The sequence below is a fragment of the Saccostrea echinata genome, unplaced genomic scaffold (genome assembly GCF_033153115.1).
Source record: "Saccostrea echinata isolate AGI-Se365-2 ecotype Australia unplaced genomic scaffold, CSIRO_AGI_Sech_v1 ptg000001l, whole genome shotgun sequence".
In the NCBI taxonomy this organism is placed as follows: Eukaryota; Metazoa; Mollusca; class Bivalvia; order Ostreida; family Ostreidae; genus Saccostrea; species Saccostrea echinata.
In genome coordinates this window covers 52254263-52273715 of record NW_026889750.1, presented here as the reverse complement: position 1 = coordinate 52273715, position 19453 = coordinate 52254263, and positions in this window count along the sequence as shown.

The window sequence follows — 19453 nt, the reverse complement described above, 5'->3', positions numbered from 1 at the left end:
TGAAATAGAGAACAAATAGTTATAAAGAATTGTTTCTAATATAAAAGAATGATATAAAATGTATTGTTATTTCTAATAATTTTATCTATACAGCTGTATGTAAATATAAAGTACACAAAAACATTTTTTTCAAATTATGCATTCGCTATGAACTAATAACTAATATTAGAATTATTATCTCATGTATTCTGGATATAACAATACCGAGTTTGCAATAGAGACTCCTGTTCCTTGCAAATCTATTTGAAATTTCCCATATAGGTCACATGGTTCACCGTTTTCTGTATACCATTTTACGTCAGCTGTACAGTCAGAGGATGTTCCAAAGGGCACATTCTCTAAAAGACTTATTCCGGTTGTAGTAACAAACGTAAAGTCATTCTGTATGATGGTCATTGTCTGCATATATAACAAAACTATTTATAGTTAAGGAATTATTTACATCTAGAGTTGCTACTTGTAACATATAAAGATGATCTAAGGTCTTTATCCTTCACGCGACCTGGAAGTGTTCATACATTATTACATGATTCATAAGCTTTCATTGTTTTGATATTACCTTTTACGAAGAATGTTAAAATATCAGGTTCTGAAAATTACCAATACTTTCTGATCATAAGGATTTCTAAGGAAAGCATGTGTCGCCTGTGATAGCAGCATTAAGGACATAGTTTGTTCAAACATTCATGTAGATTGCATGTCAGAGTGTTTAATCGTAGAACTGAAAGAAGGGTACCAAGTACCAAGACATAGTGTTCATTGATCTCTGAACGTCTTAAGGCAATAAATAAAAATTTCTATATATCGTTGTTAAACTAATTAAACTAATTACAACATTAATCCCCCAAATTGTACAAAATCAGATACAAGTTCAAAGTCACATGGCCAATATTCTATGCAAAAATAATCAATACGCTAAATATTAAACCCAGGCTATACTTGAATACAATCTTTAAAAGGTTTATTAAAAACTACTTACGTTTCAAAGGATACATAAAATTGAATCTTTCAGGTAAGACAAAGATCCTGGCTCCGGGGCCATAAAACTTTACAAAAGGAATATATAGTGGAAAAGAGAGTCTGAGATCAAAAGTGAGATGATCTTCATTTTATGGCCCCGGAGCAAGTTCAAGGTCATAAAGTCTGCAAGCTCAATAGTTTATAGAAGGTATATTTAAAGTACAACGGGCACTTAATATTAGTCATATTTTTTTGAAAAATATTATACATTAATTTTTCGTAAAAACAAAGTCGAGGTCAAGTCTAAGAAGACAAGCAATACACAGTATGACAAAATTTAACAATTCCACCTCTCATTTTAATAAAAGACACTTTGAACAGGCCGTAGAAAGAAGTAGGTTGCAATATATGTACACAGACAGATAGTAATGGAAAATTATAGACCCCAATCATTAACTCTCAATGCAGTCAATATTTAACAAAATGTAAGTTATTAAAAGTTTTTAATCTTGTTTCAATAAAGCTCCTTAACCTTCCAAGGAAAATATAAATATCCGAGAAAGAATAACGCTAAATATAAATATACCTACTTGGATATTTAGTCGTATCTTGGAAAATACAGTCTTCATCAATGGTTTTAAATTCCGAGTACACTGTGCGTTGTTTTGTTCCAAGTGGGTATTGTCAAACCGAAAAAAATAGTTTTCATAAGGAAGAGTTACATATTCAGTTGGTGACGTATCTAGTTGCGTCATATTATGACAGAATACCTTGACGGCTGTCTGTCTGTCATATTTCTCTGGGAATAACCAGAATTCTTCGTCATCAGAAGACTTGGAACATTCCTTGATCTCAGTACAACTCGCAGGATCTGCGATGAATACTTATTAATTTGATTTCTTTTATTATTTGAACAATTTAAACAGTATCTCATTTCTTAAAGAAAAAAGGATTAGACAGTATGCATCAATGTCTCCTTTTGTTCTCTTAGTGCCTACTGAACCACTGAAAAGATCTACGATGCATTTTCATAAAATAACAAATGGCAGACCCAATAAACGATTAATTCTCATATAAATGAATAGAACTCAGGAGATTCGTTCAAAAAAGGATAATGAACTGCTGGCAAAAGAAATAATTGAACACATTATTGGAAACCACTGCATGAAAGAATTTTGCTGTTCTACTATAAGTGTTGAGAAAAAAGCAAAAGATAAAGCAAGTTTTATATGGAAAGAGGCTGATGAAATGTTATAAATAATAAAATTTACTGTTTTATTCATTGTTAAAAACAAAGACTCAAAGAAAAAATCAGAGAATTAGTTGTTTTTTTTAAATAATTTTTTTTTTATATATTTGAACTTACTTATTTTTCTCAAACTGGTATCAAAATTAACTTTATAAAACACATCGTCCGCATCAATTTGAATTCCATCTCCAGAAAGAGATTTCCCCTGTAACCTACAATTTTTGGTTTGTCTGGAAAAGATTATCTCGACACAGAATGCATTTCCTAGGCAGATCTGTACACAGTTCATCAGAGAACTGGTCCAGGTCAGACTGATAGTTTCAGTAAATGTGAGATCTTCAGCTGATCTACTAACATTCAACCACCGAATCTGAAAATCTAGTTAAATATGAAATAATTTATTTTAAAGCTCTCTTTTTTAAATAAAATTTTTCTTTTAAATTCACTGTAACAGAAAACTTTAAAAAAAATTATAAAACTGGAACTTTTTTTAATTTAGAAATTTGAAAAAAAATTATTCTGGTTGAGATGTCATAATAACATAAAAACTTAATTGGAAATAACTTTGATATTACCTGAATGTATGCTAGCAGTGCTTTGCGATATCATAAGACAATGTATCATCAGAACTCTCAAAGACTTAAGCCATTTCCCCATCTTCTAAGATTTCAACTCCTCTATAAAAAGTGAAAGTGATAATCAGTAAGGAAGATCAGAAGTATTTCTGTAAAATCATATCCGATGCGGTAAATCTACCATGGCGATGTTACATTATTGATAAATTTCTATCGGAATAAGAGTAGTAAAAATGTGTTGAAGATAAAAAAGTTTCCCACTCAAGTAATGGAAAAAGGAACTTAAATACGCTTGAGAAATTAATTGTCATTAATTGGTAGATGCAAGCAAGTGATCCGTATATTATTTGCAAAGAAAAGAGAATAGATACAAATCTCAATAAATAGTGAAATCATCAAAGCTGAGGTTGAAACCAAATGCCCGATGTAAAAAAGAGATTCTGAATCGAATATGTTACAGACATTTGAAGAAAAATCCTCCAATAAGCTAAAAGCTCCAAAACAAAAAAAAAATTACAGGGAAAATTGAGAATTTTTAAGATTTATTTTTTTAAATTAACTACTTTTTTCTGAAATGTGTGTGATAAAAGAGAAACATACACACAAACCGAATTTAGAGAAAGGACCCCCTGTTTCTATGTTCTGATTTTCATAATTCGTGTGACTCTTTTAAATAGATCAAAGCTGTCATTTCTAAAACCTACTGTTTCGGAAAGTTTCGAAATTTTGTCTTTTTAAATGTCCAGTTTGTCTACATGATCTCTTTTTATTAAAACAAAATGCAAAATTGTCTACGGGATCTCTTTTTATTAAAACAAAATGCAAAACTCTTTTTATATATTCTTCTTGAAATAAAAGAAAACCCAGAACAATGAGTCAATTTCTACCTAAAGTCAAAACAACGCCTACGCTCTAACACCTTTTAAACACAATGTTTCGAAAAAGTAGACATTACCCTACTCTTTTTGACTGACAATTTAAGACTTTAAGAGGAAAACCAGATCAAAATTTATTTCTTGGATCTTTAGATATCTTTTGAATTATTGAATAACCGATGTAAGCTCCTAATTATTTTATATGAATCTTTGGATTGTTTAAATAAAATGTTTAACAATTTAAATTAAAAAATAGGACACTTTAGAGCTTAAAATGTACTGTCAACTAATGCTTAAATAGATATCTTATAAAACATATCATTGAAATGTCTGAGGATATCATGACAAGGGCTTATGGCGGATGTGGCCAATCGACAGGGGATTTTCCTCTACAGTGGCACCTGATCCCAACTATGATGTTTTATTTATATCGTTTCATTGTACTTACATTATAACTATTCGTTATTTTCAGTTAATTTTCAGTAAACTGAACATCTTCGCTAGCCAAAGGTTTCTGATACGCTACTCTCCTCATAAACCCTTGGCATACGGTGCTGACAAAAGACGGGATTGTTTTCGTCACGTGATCACGATTCTTACCAGGTTTGCACAGATTGCGTCATCGACAGAAATAAAAAGCGTATTTAAAAACATAATGTTTTTAAAGAATAATTAACAAGAAGGTATTGAGTTATGTTAATTTGTTATTAAACATGTTAAAATGCAAATCTACATCTTCAGTATAGATTCTTAATCACATATTTTGCACGTAGCTTAAGATATTGGATGACACCAAAGAGCTATTCATAGAATGGCATGTTATCTTACGGATCGTTGTTTACTTGCTTTTTCCATTCCCGATATTAAAGAGTCAAGATATATTCCGAACGCTAATATCCTCATTTACAAAAAACAATTTCTGATTGGTCGAACGATGTCGATCAACTCCAATCACAACTTGAGAAAAAAATCCCAACTTTTGTTAACACCGTATGCCAAGGGCTTATGAGGAGAGTAGTGTATCAGAAACCCTTGGCTAGCGAAGATGTAAACTGAATGACATGATTTAATCCTGTGCGAATTTCGCTTCCAAATGTTAATTTTCAAATTTGAGCAACTGATTAAAATAAAACCGATCCCGATCAAATTCGATACAAAGAAATATAACTGAAGAACTACCTATCTGATGTAGATGTCACCGAGAAATGCATTTCTTCATAAGTTAACTTATTTTGTTGACCATATTACACCAGCAATCTTGTATTAATGTAAGAATTTGTTATATTCCCACTCTTTATAAATTCATATTGGGATCAGTTAAATTTTGATTAATTTATTTCAGTAGTCTTGAGACAACCAGTTCTTCCAATGATCTATTGGAATTTCCTTAGAACACTACTCCTTTATTACCGACCTGTTTTTATATTCTAATAAAGCAGAATTTATTTAAAAGACATATATTGCTGTGGCCGTCGATTCGGCATTTAGATATATCGAAAAAATTGAATTATATCACAATATTCAATTTTATTCATACTTTGATTCGATATATCACATTAAAGTCGAATAAAGGACATCAGAAAGCTCGACATCTGTTTCATATTTGGATGTTATACTAAAGAGAGAAATTGACTGCAAACAAACAAATAAACTTTATGATAAACGTGATGTCTCCAACTTTATTATCGTTAACTTCCCTTATTTATGTAGCAATATACCATTATAACCTGCACATTGTATTTATGTCTAGCAGTTAATTCGATACGCAAGAGCATGTTCTTCTTACAATCAATTTCTTAACCGAGGATTGCTGCTGACGAATAAGTTAATGTTGCTAGGGTATCAACAATCACGTTTTACGTCAACATTTAGCAAATTCTACGGTCAGTACAATGACAAATAAAATCTTTTGAAAAGTCTTATGTTGAATGGTATTTTAATACAAAATTAAGGCCATTGTTTTCATATTAATTTATCTAAGGATTACTTCTTTTACTCAATGAAGACAAAGGCACGGCGTGTATAACCGGTCGACAGGGGATGCTTACTCTTCCATTGCACCTGATCTAATTTCTGATGTTTCAAGGGTTCCGTATTTTCTCTGTTCTCAATTCGTAATGTTTAATAGGAAATTTGAGTTTGACTTATGTCGATCTAATTGATAAAATTCATGATCACTAAGACAAGACAATCATTTTAAAGCAAATATACTAGTAATGTTTAAATTTCTACTTGTTACAAATTTGTCTGTCATTCGAAAAAAGATTTTTCACATTCATTGGCATTATATCGTCTATCATTAAATGTCATTGAATTTAATATTTATTGGAATATACACAATATAGTCTCTTAGAAATAGACTTAGATTTTTAGACATTTCCTCAAGTATGAATATCAATCATATTACTAGTTTTGAAACAATATTTATGTGCAGGCTAGAAAGGTCCAGAAGTTTTCTTAGTTAATCAAAATACATGTACTAAACAAAACTGTGCGACATATGCTGACTAGGCATGAAAATGTTTAGGAAGTGAGACATTTAGCACACATCTTTGCCAATCGCAACGACACTTTTTCTGGCTAACTCTTTGCTTACACCTAATATCATTGGCAAGGTAAACTGAATATAGTTGAGCGTCATAAAACAACAATTATTAGAATAATAATTGTATTTAAGTATTTAATGCGGGTATTTATGTAGAGGATTACATAAGGATTAAATGCTTGTAAACTTCTTTTATCGTAAAAATTTTTAGATCCACGCCTTAGCCAATGTACTAATTAATTTTGCTTAGCCAAGGATGGTATAACGTCACGTGGTCAGCTCATCGAGTCAGTTGTATTTTGATACCCGCAGGTTGACCACCGTTTACACGAGGCACGTCTAATTTGAAGACCCATCACCACCCCTTCGATCCTATCGCTCTTTTAATGATTAATATATGGGTGAATTTAAAAAGAAATGACCAAACGCATTTTTATCAACCCACACTATAAAAACAGGCAATGAAAATAGTTTCTATGCCTTTATGTCTTTAGATAGTGTCTAAATACCTGCTAAATATCTTGTTGATATCTCAATTAACAAAAAAGTTATGCCCCAAAATGATGCTAAAATTGTCAGGAGTGCAACACCTTTTTGTGACATTTTGAAATTTCAATATTTTTTGGAGATCTGTGAAATAAATAACATTGCTTTATGTTGAAAAAAAATGACTTTCCTGATAATATTCAAAGTACTGAGCTTTAAATGTGGACTGTAATAACTTTTGTTTAATCAAGTTGTGGTCATGGCTGATGTTTTAAAAATGTTATACCACGTCAGGAGTGCAACAGAAAAAATGTAGTGTTGCCAAAATAACATCAATTGTAAAATTCTGAAAGAAAATTAAGACAAAAAAGTATTTTCGAAGTGTAAAACAATAACTGATATACGAGGGTTGTTCGAAAAGTTCGTGGACTGATGCCATAAAATTAATACTATGAAGTCTATGCTTACAAAAATTTTAATGAACATAAAACAACAAAAGTTTAAGAAATGTTGAAAATTTTAGCTAGATACCTTGAATATTTACCAAATTATCATAAAATAAAAAAGACATCATATGATCACCTGACGTTGTCGCCATTTAGTTTCATGACGTCATTGTTTTTCAATGTCCACATTCTCTACCTCATACACATATCTTGATGAGTTTCCTTGGAGTTGAGTAAAGATTTAGACCCGTCTTGTTTATATGATTTTACAATGTTATAAACAGCTGATTTCAATGCATGTAAAATTGTAAATGAATATGAAAGATTCTCACATGATTATAACAGTATATTTGCTTGTCGGAGTTCAACATCTATCACGCATGATCAACGTCACTTTTCGACGTGACAAACTTTGAACACCCTTACTACAATACGACATTAACTTTTACATCTCTCGTCTCTCTTATCTTTTTTGGCGTTTAAAAGCAAATACTCTGAATGCATCTAATTTCTCAGTAGCCCATTTAAATATTTCCTAGGTCTATGCCAGATTTTCCAGAGGGTGAAACTTTATAGAATGTTGGGAAAAAAATCCTACCCTCCTTTCTGACGTTATTACAACCCCATAATTGTTTTGACATTTTATATAAAATTTACGATAAAATTTCATAGAACATACAGAATGGGGTAAAAATTGCAAATTTTACGGTACAATTGTGTCGTACCACAAGAGTGAATTAATGGGATTTTTTAATTACAAATGCTTATATCTAAAAAAGAGTTTTTTCTCAGTTAAGCTTAGGTAGAAAAAAAAACGTAATCTTCGAGGTTGTGCCTCCTGGACATACCATTGCTTTCAAAAACATCAACAATTTATTAAAAAAATAAAACTAATGATGTATAGTTTATCATATAAATAAAAAAGGATGATGCTAATTTAACGTTAAAAAATTCATTGATGTATCTTAAGCGGTTTTAATTTTATGGCGCTAGTCCACGAACTTTCCGAAAAACCCTCGTACATTTTAAAACTTTAAAATGTTATATAAATCACAAGCAGCATTAATGAGAGTCAAGTATATGTGCATACCCAATAAAGTCAGGAGTGCAACATTTGATGTTTTGCTCCCAAGCATAAAAAACTATTATCATTCTATGATTTTCTGATTTTTATCTTGGAAAATAAAGACACAAAAATAACATTTTTACCAAAAAGATTTATCAATTACAGGATCTGTCTGTGCTTAAGATCTATATTTCTATGGTCAGGGGTGCAACACATTTTTTTAAAGATTCAAGTTGTGTGACGAAAACACTTCTATTCATGCTTAGAAGTATTCATTAATTAATAATGATCTTTTTGTATAATTTAATACTAAATTATTGACAGTTTTATTATCAAATCCTTCCTTTTTAATTTTATCAATTCAAATGTGTTTTTATCCTTTTTTGTGATTTTTTAATGAATGTTAAAAATAAACACACTAAAAATTGTCATAAAATTCAAGTAATTCCTCCTCAACTTCACTGAATCAACAGAACAAGTTCTTATGTAATTTTCACTTCACAATTCTACTTTAAAGGCCCCAATGCTTTTGGTCAGGAGTGCAACAAATATGTTAGAATTATAAATCATTCAGTAAAAATAAAGAAAAAATGATGAGTAGAATTTTTCTGGTGGGTTACTGTGTTTGTCCTCTAAAGGAAAATATGCTAAAAATATATTTTATCTTCTAAATATACATTTAAGCTAGATTTTTTGGCATAAATAGGGAATAATTCCAGATAAAATGCGAATTTTAAATACTTTCATCTGTTTTAATTATGAAATATTGGACTATAAATATTGTACAATTTCATTACCACTTGATGTAGCCAACCCTTTATTAATTTTTTGTGTTCTATGGTTTTAATTTTAAATTTTACTGCAGTCAGGAGTGCAACAAAACTGTTTTATAATTACCAATGCTTTTTAACTATCTTTACTAAAAAATAAGTTGAAAAAAATGATTGTTACTATTTGATGTTCAAAACACTATGTCTATCAACAAATTACAGAAATTTTACAGTCAATTCAGGGAATAGTTTTAATCATTTCACAATATTTTTAAATACAATTTATATATATTACACTTTGCAAATAATCATGTTTGAAGGTCTTCAAAATATAAAAAAACCTATCGTAAACGATGAAAAATATCAAAACGACAAATTGATTTACAAAGTAAGAATGGGTTATTGTGTGTTATAATTTTTAAAACAATGTTAAATAAAATACATATCAGATGTCAGGAGTGCAACACAATAATGTAACTTAGGGTCACTTCAAAATCAAGTATTTTTGTAAGAGAACTCGTATATAAAAATTCTTTTTTGGCTTAGTTTTAAAGAATTGACTTGAACGGTCAAAAAAAGTGAATTTTGGGGAATTTTATTGCTTCATATTTTTTTCATATTATAACTTTTCAACCAGAATTGAAAAAATAATGTAAAATAACAATCAAAAAGCCAATTTATCACATATACAAGAGAAGATACTCAATCAATTTGAAGCATAAAAACTATAATTTCTTGTGATTATGTATTTCAGAAAGTCTTGTAAGGTGTAATGATATTTTCTTTTTTCAAAAGAAATTTTACTTGTAAAAATTCTGAAACTTTTCAATCCAATTGTCTATTCTATTGGCACTTCAGGATTTTAAACTAGAATGCATGTGCAAGATGATGATATAAGTGAAAAATATGTTTTAAGTAGTTGAATTTTTCCAAAAAATTCAGTTTGGTGGTCATTTTTTTAATTCACCCATATTATATGTGCCATTTTGTTTTAACATGCCATCTTAATTATTGCTAACTTTATCAGACATTTTTTAGATTTTACGTAACTTACAATCATAGTTTGTGAGTCTGATCCCCGCCGAGTTTTTGTTGTAACATACCATTTTTGCTAACCTTGTCTTGTGATGTTTTGTTTGTCTTGTTTTATATGTACTTTTATCTAGTCGTTTTTCGAGGGATCAGACATTATCATATTTAACGTAAATTTCAATCAGAGCTTGTGAGTCTGTTCTCTAAATTGATTACATTTATACAGTCCTTTAAATAAATGACACAATTCATCTTTATGAATATGTTTTATTTAATTTGTACAAATTTAGCAAAAACTAGCTGCGGGGAGCTTGCCTAGCATTAGAAGACATAAACACATTTATGTATTTCTGTATAACTTTCCTATGGAGTGAAATTCAGCATTATTTTTCTGTCGATCTTCGGACCTTTTCTTATAATTTGCTGCGTACAAACCCTAAAATTATTCTTTTTCATCTTTGTCTTTCCATTTCATGTGCCAGTTTTTCCTGGCGTTTCATCCGATAAATATTTCCAGTCATTATTGCTTTTATCCAAACAATTAATTTCTACAGTATCTTTTCGAGACCCATTTCAGCCTTTTTGAAATTGTTCCTGGATTTTTGTCTTATTTGAACATGATATATTATTTTTCTCTCCACATTTTATTCCATGTTCTTCATTCTTCAAGTCGCCCGCGTGGCGCAGTGGGTAGAGCGTCTGCTCTAGAGTCGCGAAGTAAGGAGTTGATCCTTACGTCGCGGGTTCGAATCCCACTGTGGGACGTGGAGACCGGTCCTTCGGATGAGACCGTATAAACCGAGGTCCCGTGTCGCAGTGGGTGCTGGCACGAAAAAGATCCCTCACTGCTCAATGGCCGTAAGTGCCGAGTATAGGACAAAATTTCCAGCTTTCCACCGGCAAGTGGTGGCGTCTCCATATGAGTGAAAAATTCTCGAGAGGGACGTTAAACAAAATACAATCAAATCTTCACTCTTCAACTCTTCTTTCTGGTCACATTCCAATCCGTATTTTCCAATCTGCTCAAATTTGATTCAATTGTGATAAAAGGTCAAGATAATGAACAGTGAGCAGTCTCATGAGTCCAGTTGACAAAACAAATCGTGAACAGGACAGAAACATGAACAGTCTCATGAGTCCAGTTGACAATACAAATCGTGAACAGCACAGAAACATGAACAGTCTCATGAGTCCAGTTGACAATACAAATCGTGAACAGCACAGAAACATGAACAGTCTCATGAGTCCAGTTGACAATACAAATCGTGAACAGGACAGAAACATGGATCCATGAAAAGATTAGAGGTAAAATTAATGGAGGGTTCAAAGCAAGTGTGACCGATAGACAGAGGTTATTTATTCCTCCTAGGTACCTGATCTCACCTCTGGAATTTCCGGGGGGATGTCCGTGTTGTAGGCCCTGTTCACAGATTTGTATTATTTGTATATTTTTTTTAGATCGATCAATTTCCGTTATCTTCACCTTTTTCATTTTTCATGTTGAAACAATCTGATGCCAAAATATCAACCTGTCATTTTCTACAACACACAACAAGAAATAGAAACAGCTAAAATTCATATTTAGTTTTGAATACAGGGATTTCTTTTATCATCACAGATAAATAATAACAAAAATTAATAAGCAGGAGTAACAAGTGCTACAGATATAGAGATAACAAAAAATAACAGCTAGTTTCACCAAAGGGAAATATGAGAGGGAAATATGACCTCGACAAGAAAATATGAAGTTTTATTTCCCTTTCATATGTTTGTCTAGAACTAATCTGAAACGCGTTTTATAGAGAGTTATAATGAGATATAATATAAGTTTTATTTGCAAAAAATTCATACATTTTGCTAAATGCTTCATATTTCATACATGAAGGGAAGATTTTTGCTGTGGCCTTCAATTCGACTTTTAAATATCGACGATGTTTAATCATTTGATAAAAGTAACATTCATTTATATGTCAACTGGATACATCCCAGTGAACTTGAAATAAAAGACATATATGAATGAAATAACCATTTATTAATCAATGAAACTGTCTGTCTACTGCAAATTTGAATAATTTTTCCTTCAAATGTTACATCTGGCGGATCAATACGTTTTGAAGGAAAGCCAGTGAGAAAACACACTTACTTTATACAATGTAAAGTATTTTTTAGCCAATCAAATGTCGCTTTAGAACAAGAATTTAATTATTCAAATTCAACATTTTGAGTTCTTTGCACTAAAGTAAACCAAAGATTTTTCTGCCACATTACTGAAAATTTAAACATTTTCAGGTTCATTGACCCTCAGGTAAGAACGATAACTCTGGGATTAAGATTATGATTCCTTTTAAAAATGTCATAAAAAAGGCAATTTCTGTCAAATTTTGAATTTTGTGTTATGCTGATATTGTTAAACATTTCAATTGTAATTTAGATTTCATTTGGATAATCAATTTCATTCAAATTATTATATAAGAAACAAAATTGATAAGAATAATTTAACTCTTTGAACTATTTATCAACAAAATCTTGACAAAAATATTTTAAGTTTGCTTTCCAATCACTGTCAATCAATGATGAACAGTAGTAATTCTAAAAAAAAATTGAACAAACATTTCTTGTTATGTTCTCTATAAGTTATTTGTTATGAAAACATAACATACTTCATGTCGTGACGCCTAATTATATTTTTTCATAATCTTTGTGTGTTGTTTAATGTCTCTCTCCGAGAATTTTTCACTCATATGGAGACGCAACCACTTGCCGTTGTAGGGCTGAAAATTTATACCTATACTCGGCACTTAGGGCCATTGAGCAGTAAGGGATCTTTTTCGCGCCAACACCTACTACGACACGGGACCTCGGTGTATACGGTCTCATCTGAGAGCATAAATTATCCATGACAAATACACGTATTGTTAATTTCAGACGTAATTGTAGCGTTTATGAGTCCATTAAAAATAGCAAACATTGAATTGATAAACTAAATTTATCGTTGGGACACAGCTTTTTGTTTTAAAAAAAAAACTATATGTCTCTGACGAGACTGAAGCTCTACTGATGAGTACTTGATGTATATTAAGTCTTATTGAAATTGAGCCAAAACTGTAGGAGGAGAGCGTTTGGAAAGAATTTCAAAGAAATTTCTATTTTAGTAACCATGGAAACACCATTTGTCGAAATCAAAAACCGATGTACAGAATTATGTATCATGGTGTAGTCTATCTGTGTACCAAAACCGTAGGAAAAGAGCGTTTTGAAAGAATCTCAAAAAAATCTTTATTTAGTAACCAAGGCAACATGGGTTTGATGAAATCAAAGACCGATATACAGAATTATGTATCTATGGAAAGTGGACTTGTGTGCTTAATCTCAATGAAATTTGAACAAAACTGAAGGAGAAGAGCGTTTTGAAAGAATCTCAAAAAAGTTCTTTATTAAGTAACCAAGGAAACATGGGTTTGTCCAAATCAAAGGCCGGTATACAGTATTATGTATTTATGTAAAGTGTACTTATGTGCTAAATCTTACTGAAATTTGAACAAAATTTTAGGAGGAGCAGCGTTTTAGAAGAATTTTTAACACTGTTTCAGTATCCAAAGTAACACCGTTTTCGAAATCTGAAACCTATACATAGAATTATCTATCTAAGTATAGTGTACTAGTGAATCGAATTTGAACAAAACTGTTCAATCTAACTAGTAGAGCTAAAACTGATCAATTAACAGCATAATTCGATAATTCTTGAACAGGACTCCGTTTTAATAAGTCCACTCTCAAGTCTCAAGGAAATTGCCTAATATCTCACCTTGTCAAAGCAATTTCTCTGCGAGATATGAAAGTCTTATATCTGTTTTGCTTGCAAGAAAAAAAACGATATCCGTTCATTTATAATGAATCCATCTAAACAAAGGTAGCAATTATTGTATTTCATCATCTTGAATTTTGGTTAAAAAAGGCTCTTGCCAGATACATATTATACCATGGTAAATAAAACCCATAACATTTCGCTACATACTTTGATCCAGATTCATGGTTGATTCATTATCCTTTTTTCAATAATGAAAATAACGGAAGCTATGTCAAAATATGGGTATTATAAGGATGACGCACATATGACATCTAGATGTCTGTGTTCGGCAAAAATTATAGGTGCCGTGTTACAACACACTGCTGCAACTCGCAGGTACAAGGTTACTGTTACGTCAATAAAAAAAACCCTTGAGATCTTTTAGAGTGGTATAACCTAAGATAACAAAATGATGTCACATTTTGTATTTGTAGATTGCAATGCCTTTATGCATAGTGTTTGAGTCAATTATTTGGTGAAAATAACTGTCTGCGTCTTGGGGTTATGGGATACATGTATATACGGGTAATAAAAAGGAAAAGATGATGGTAAACAGCGCAAAACCACAGATCAAATGAAACACCAGAGGTGGGATCAGGTGCCTAGGAGGAGTAAGCATCCCCTTTCACACCCGCCATAAGCCCTCTGAACCTTAGAACCCGCTTTTACATATATAACAATCTCGTTTAAAGTCAGCATTTCGTAAAGTCTATGGTCGTTATAGTTACCTCATTAACAAATACAACCTATCAGTGGGTTGTATTTTGAATGGCATATTTTTATACCAATTGATACGCCTTTGTTTTCATACCAAATTTGACCTGATCAATATATAGGGCTCACTGCAGGTGTGGTGGGACGATAGGGGAGCCTTTCTACTCCTAAGCATCTGATCAGGGGTCTGTTTTTTATGCCCTTTTGAGATATTTGTATTATTTGTTCGTTTCACTGTTCGTTATCGTCATCTTCTTTTCACTTCGTAGGATTTTTATGAAGTTTAGAAATCCAGTATAGGTATAGTAATTCAAATGTGTTTGGTTGTTGGGAATATTAAAAATATTTAAAACTGATTTATTATAATGATAAATTTCCTCCTTAGAAAGGGAACTATAAGTTAGAATACCAGTTGTAGAATTAAATCCAAGTTTCACTTAATTGCAATTGTTATAATGAGCCTTACAAAGTCTATGTTGTTACCTGCTTTATCAGCTGGGACTAGTACATATTGATAATGTTATCTATCTGCAAACGTTCATCCCCGGGTGAACAAAGAAAGACATCTCATACTTTAAAGTCTTTAAATTGTTTATATAAACTGGATGAAAATACGTAAACATTTTATTACCGATCCTTAAATTTTATTATTTGAAGAACGATAAAATAGTTAATATTTAAATCCAGATGTAACAGTTTATAAAAAAATATTTTTGCTTCCAATGAACAGCAATCGGTTTTCATAAGAAATGAGAGAAAAAATATTCAGCTGATGAAAATATTTATGAAAGATTTTTGTAGGTTTCATCCCATCTACAGAATTTCCACTTTTCTTAAGTATTAAGAATAAAATTAAAATCTGTGAAAGTGCAAGGATGTGTCAATCAAACGCGTCCAGAAATTTGAAGTTTCAATAACTTCGAGATGAAATAAGATTTTTATTATATTTTAGTATGAAATGCTATAGCAACATATAAGTCATGAAAGAATTAATCTTCATAACACTGCTTTCTCGCCCCTTTTTAAATGCAGAATTTTACCTTTTCAAATCAGAACATTGTTATATTATAGCTAAAGTCTTCAAGCATAGTCTGTATAGATACTCACAAAAGATTTTTTGGGGAAAGAGACTTTCAATATATACATTGTATAGATTAAATAAAATCGTACACTTCGCTGTAAAATCCCGGTTTTTGCCATTACAGCTATGTAGGTCATTGTATTATTTGAATGAGGAGGCGGAGCGTCTATCAAGCGTGCGATTAGTATGAATACATTAGCGTGTGTTCGAAGTGTACGAAGTTTTATGATTAACTGACACCTAAAAAGCCTTTTTTCATGCCAGAGACCGACAAAATATAAGCATACATTTTTAATTTGGCTGGCTTAACTTTGATTTTTTTTCTGCTTAACTTACGAGTCGTATTTAAAAGGATTTACTAGAAATTCGTTAAATTATTTATACATTAAATACACAATGGAATTTGGAAAAGTATAACGAAGGATATACTATTTTTCATACTTTAAAGAAACCTCTTTTTTTTGGAAAAAAGAGATAATTAATCCATTCAAGCTTATTAATCTAATACTTATTTAGACCACATCGATGAGTCGTCTTCCGCAGTCTAAACGTGTGTATTGCCTGAAACAGCTGATAAATATCCGTTTTTATAGCCAAGTGGGGCTGTTCTACGGACCTCCCCATAACATTTACACTCCCGTGATTTTACTGATAAATCAATGAAATAGACACCTGGTTTTGTTATTTTTCATTCATAAAAATTAATCAATATATGTTACAAGCAAATTTATAAATAATTAAAGGATATTTTTAATCCAGCAAAAGCTGAAATCGTCTGCATTTTATGCAATCAATTGACCCTCTGGTGTTAAATGGAACAGCGAAATTGCGACATGGTGACCTAATTCGTTTCTCTATAGAGAAAACGATCAACTGTATTTTAGAGCCGTTAGTAGAATAGAAATAAAGTCCTTGTTGTCGTGAATGATGCAGGATAACCTCCTCGGTCTCGAAATGTTGTCTGAAATATAAAAGCCTCGGCTAACGCCTCGGCTTTTATATTTCAGACAACATTTCTCGACCTCGGAGGTTATCCTGCAACATTCACGATAACACGGACTTTATTTCTTAAATAAATCACTCCGAAGTATTTTAACGCCCTTTTTCATTCGACTGATTTTTTTTTACTAATATCTACGTTGATCGGACATGTGAAAGGGTCATACAAATGCATGTTCTTGCTTCTTTTTTCCTTCTTTTTTTTAAACATTATGCTTTAAAAATACCTGCGAACATGGACTTTTTTTACATGATCTGCAAAAAAAAAAAAAAAAAAAAAAAAAAAAAAAGTGAAATTTTGTGCCGATGTAAAAAGTTATAGCATTTGCTTCAGAAGAAACCCGTAGCTTCCCTCTATTCAAATTAGGGGTGTTTTTTGTGCAAATGTATTCATCCCTTGACTTTTCATCCGATACACAGGTTTTTTTTTTTTTTTTTTTTTTTTTTTTTTTTTTAGCGCTCTGTACTTCAATTTCTTTCCCTGAAGGTTTCTTCTATTGGAAGTATGCATTTGTGCACTTGTAACAAACAATTTATTTTTCTAAAGATATGATGAATTGGTGTTTTTCAAATAACGGACTATAAAATTAATGACAGTTTTAACTGAAAAAAAATCTTTTATATCTTCCAAGTCAATGAACGGAGCACTGGTGTATATTAAGGGACAAGGGCAAATGTATAATATATACCCACAGTAATTTAAATTTTAAAATTCTGTATTTATGAGACACAAGCAGTAAGTGCAAGCTATATGCTACAAGGCTTCAATATAAATTGATAGATACCCAAAAAAAAAAAACAAAAAAAATCGACTGAAATACCGTTTGATAACAAATAAATCAAAAATCTTAACACATCTTAATCATAAAAAAGTTTTCTCCCAGAATTTTAATTACCCATTTGAAAAATGATTTGACCATCGATAGCTCGCAGACACAATGTCGCATAGGTGTGCTCAAAGCGTGGAAGTGAATAGATTTGAGTCACGTGTTCAGTGCTTTGTTATTCATGAGGTCAAAGACGGGTTGAAATTTGTAAACAAGGTGCCTTTACTATGGAGACAAGCACCCGTGATTTTGCACCTTTTTGGAAAATAACAAATGAGCGCAAGACTGTTTCAATTTTTTTCATGAATGTAAATGACTAGTATAACTCTTTACATTGACCGTATTTACGACAACTTGAAACATCCATGCGCTCATATAAAAAATGGGCTTGCAAAATGGGGGTGTGGCCTAAAGTCTATGAGAAATCGATGTGAACAACATACCCCTGCTATATTAATGACATAAATACCTAATTACAGTGCAAGGAAGTAAAAATTGAAATTGAAATTAATAAACTACAATGTTTGATGGAAAGATTGAGGCAAAAATGTGTAGAAAATCTTTAATTTAATTTTTTGCAAATTATCGGGGGGCCAGATTTGGACGTTTAAACGATTCATCCCTTTACAGAAAATTTGAGAAAATATTAACTTCAAAACTGTGTCCAAGCACCTTTAATATTGATACGTTAAAACGTTATAGAGTAATTATCTGAAAATTATTCTAGAATATTTTTGATTTATTACTCTGAGTTTGCCAGCTAACGCAGGCGCTCTTTGAAACAGTCTGCTAATCAAAATACCTGATATAGGAATAAGTTTAAGGTATCAGTTAACAATGAATGCAGCAATGCTAAAATGAAATTAGAAGATTTCTCTAGTATATATTGTGAGAAAAATCATCAGTATTACAAAGTAACTACAGCATATTGAAATGATCAATTCTGAAAATAGTAGACAAACCAAACACTCTCTTAAATCTATATATAGATTGAATCCAATGTCTGAATAGAAGTATTCATAATGTATGGTGGCAGGTAGAAACCACCTGATAAATTCAATTCAAGGTTAAACAGAAAATAACAATGGAAGCGACAAGTTTGTATTGAATAAGTTTTTTGTGCAAAATTAAGTATGAACGAACGTTTGTTGTTTTCAAGTTTGTTATGAATACTATTATTCTAAAACGTATCTAGATCTAATTTACATCTGACATTTGCAGAATTTAGCAATTTTAATCTGTTGTAGTTTCTTTGCTAGAGTTTTGATTGTATTTACAATATTTACCAGTTTTCTAATTTCATAATGGTCGCCCGCGTGGCGCAGTGGTTAGAGCGTCTGCTCTAGAGTCGCGGAGTAAGGAGTTGATCCTTACGTCGCGGGTTCGAATCCCACTGTGGGACGTGGAGACCGGTCCTTCGGATGAGACCGTATAAACCGAGGTCTCATGTCGCAGTAGGTGCTGGCACGAAAAAGATCCCTCACTGCTCAATGGCCGTAAGTGCCGAGTATAGGTCAGAATTTGTAGCCCTCCACCGGCAAGTGGTGGCGTCTCCATATGAGTGAAAAATTCTCGAGAGGGACGTTAAACAACAAACAATCAATCAATCAATTTCATAATGACATCATTTTTATGATTGTTAACTAATACCGTACACATTCCATTTCATGTTGTTTACATTAGCAGATTGTTTAAAACAAACAAACAAAAACAAAAAGCTGATGTGTTAGCTGGCAATTCAACGTAAAAATACAAAACAATCTAAAACCATTTTCATAGATCGTTAAAGGTGTTTCCTCTATCTAGAATATTAAAACAATACATTTTAATGTGATAAATATTTAGCTGGACAATAAACAAAGCTGAAATTTCTTGAAACAGCCTTGATTTTTGCAATCACTTGAATGGGAAACAAAAATCATTTTTCAAAAGATAAAATTTCTCCGCCAAAGTTTGGCATCATATGTTTTTGTCATATTCT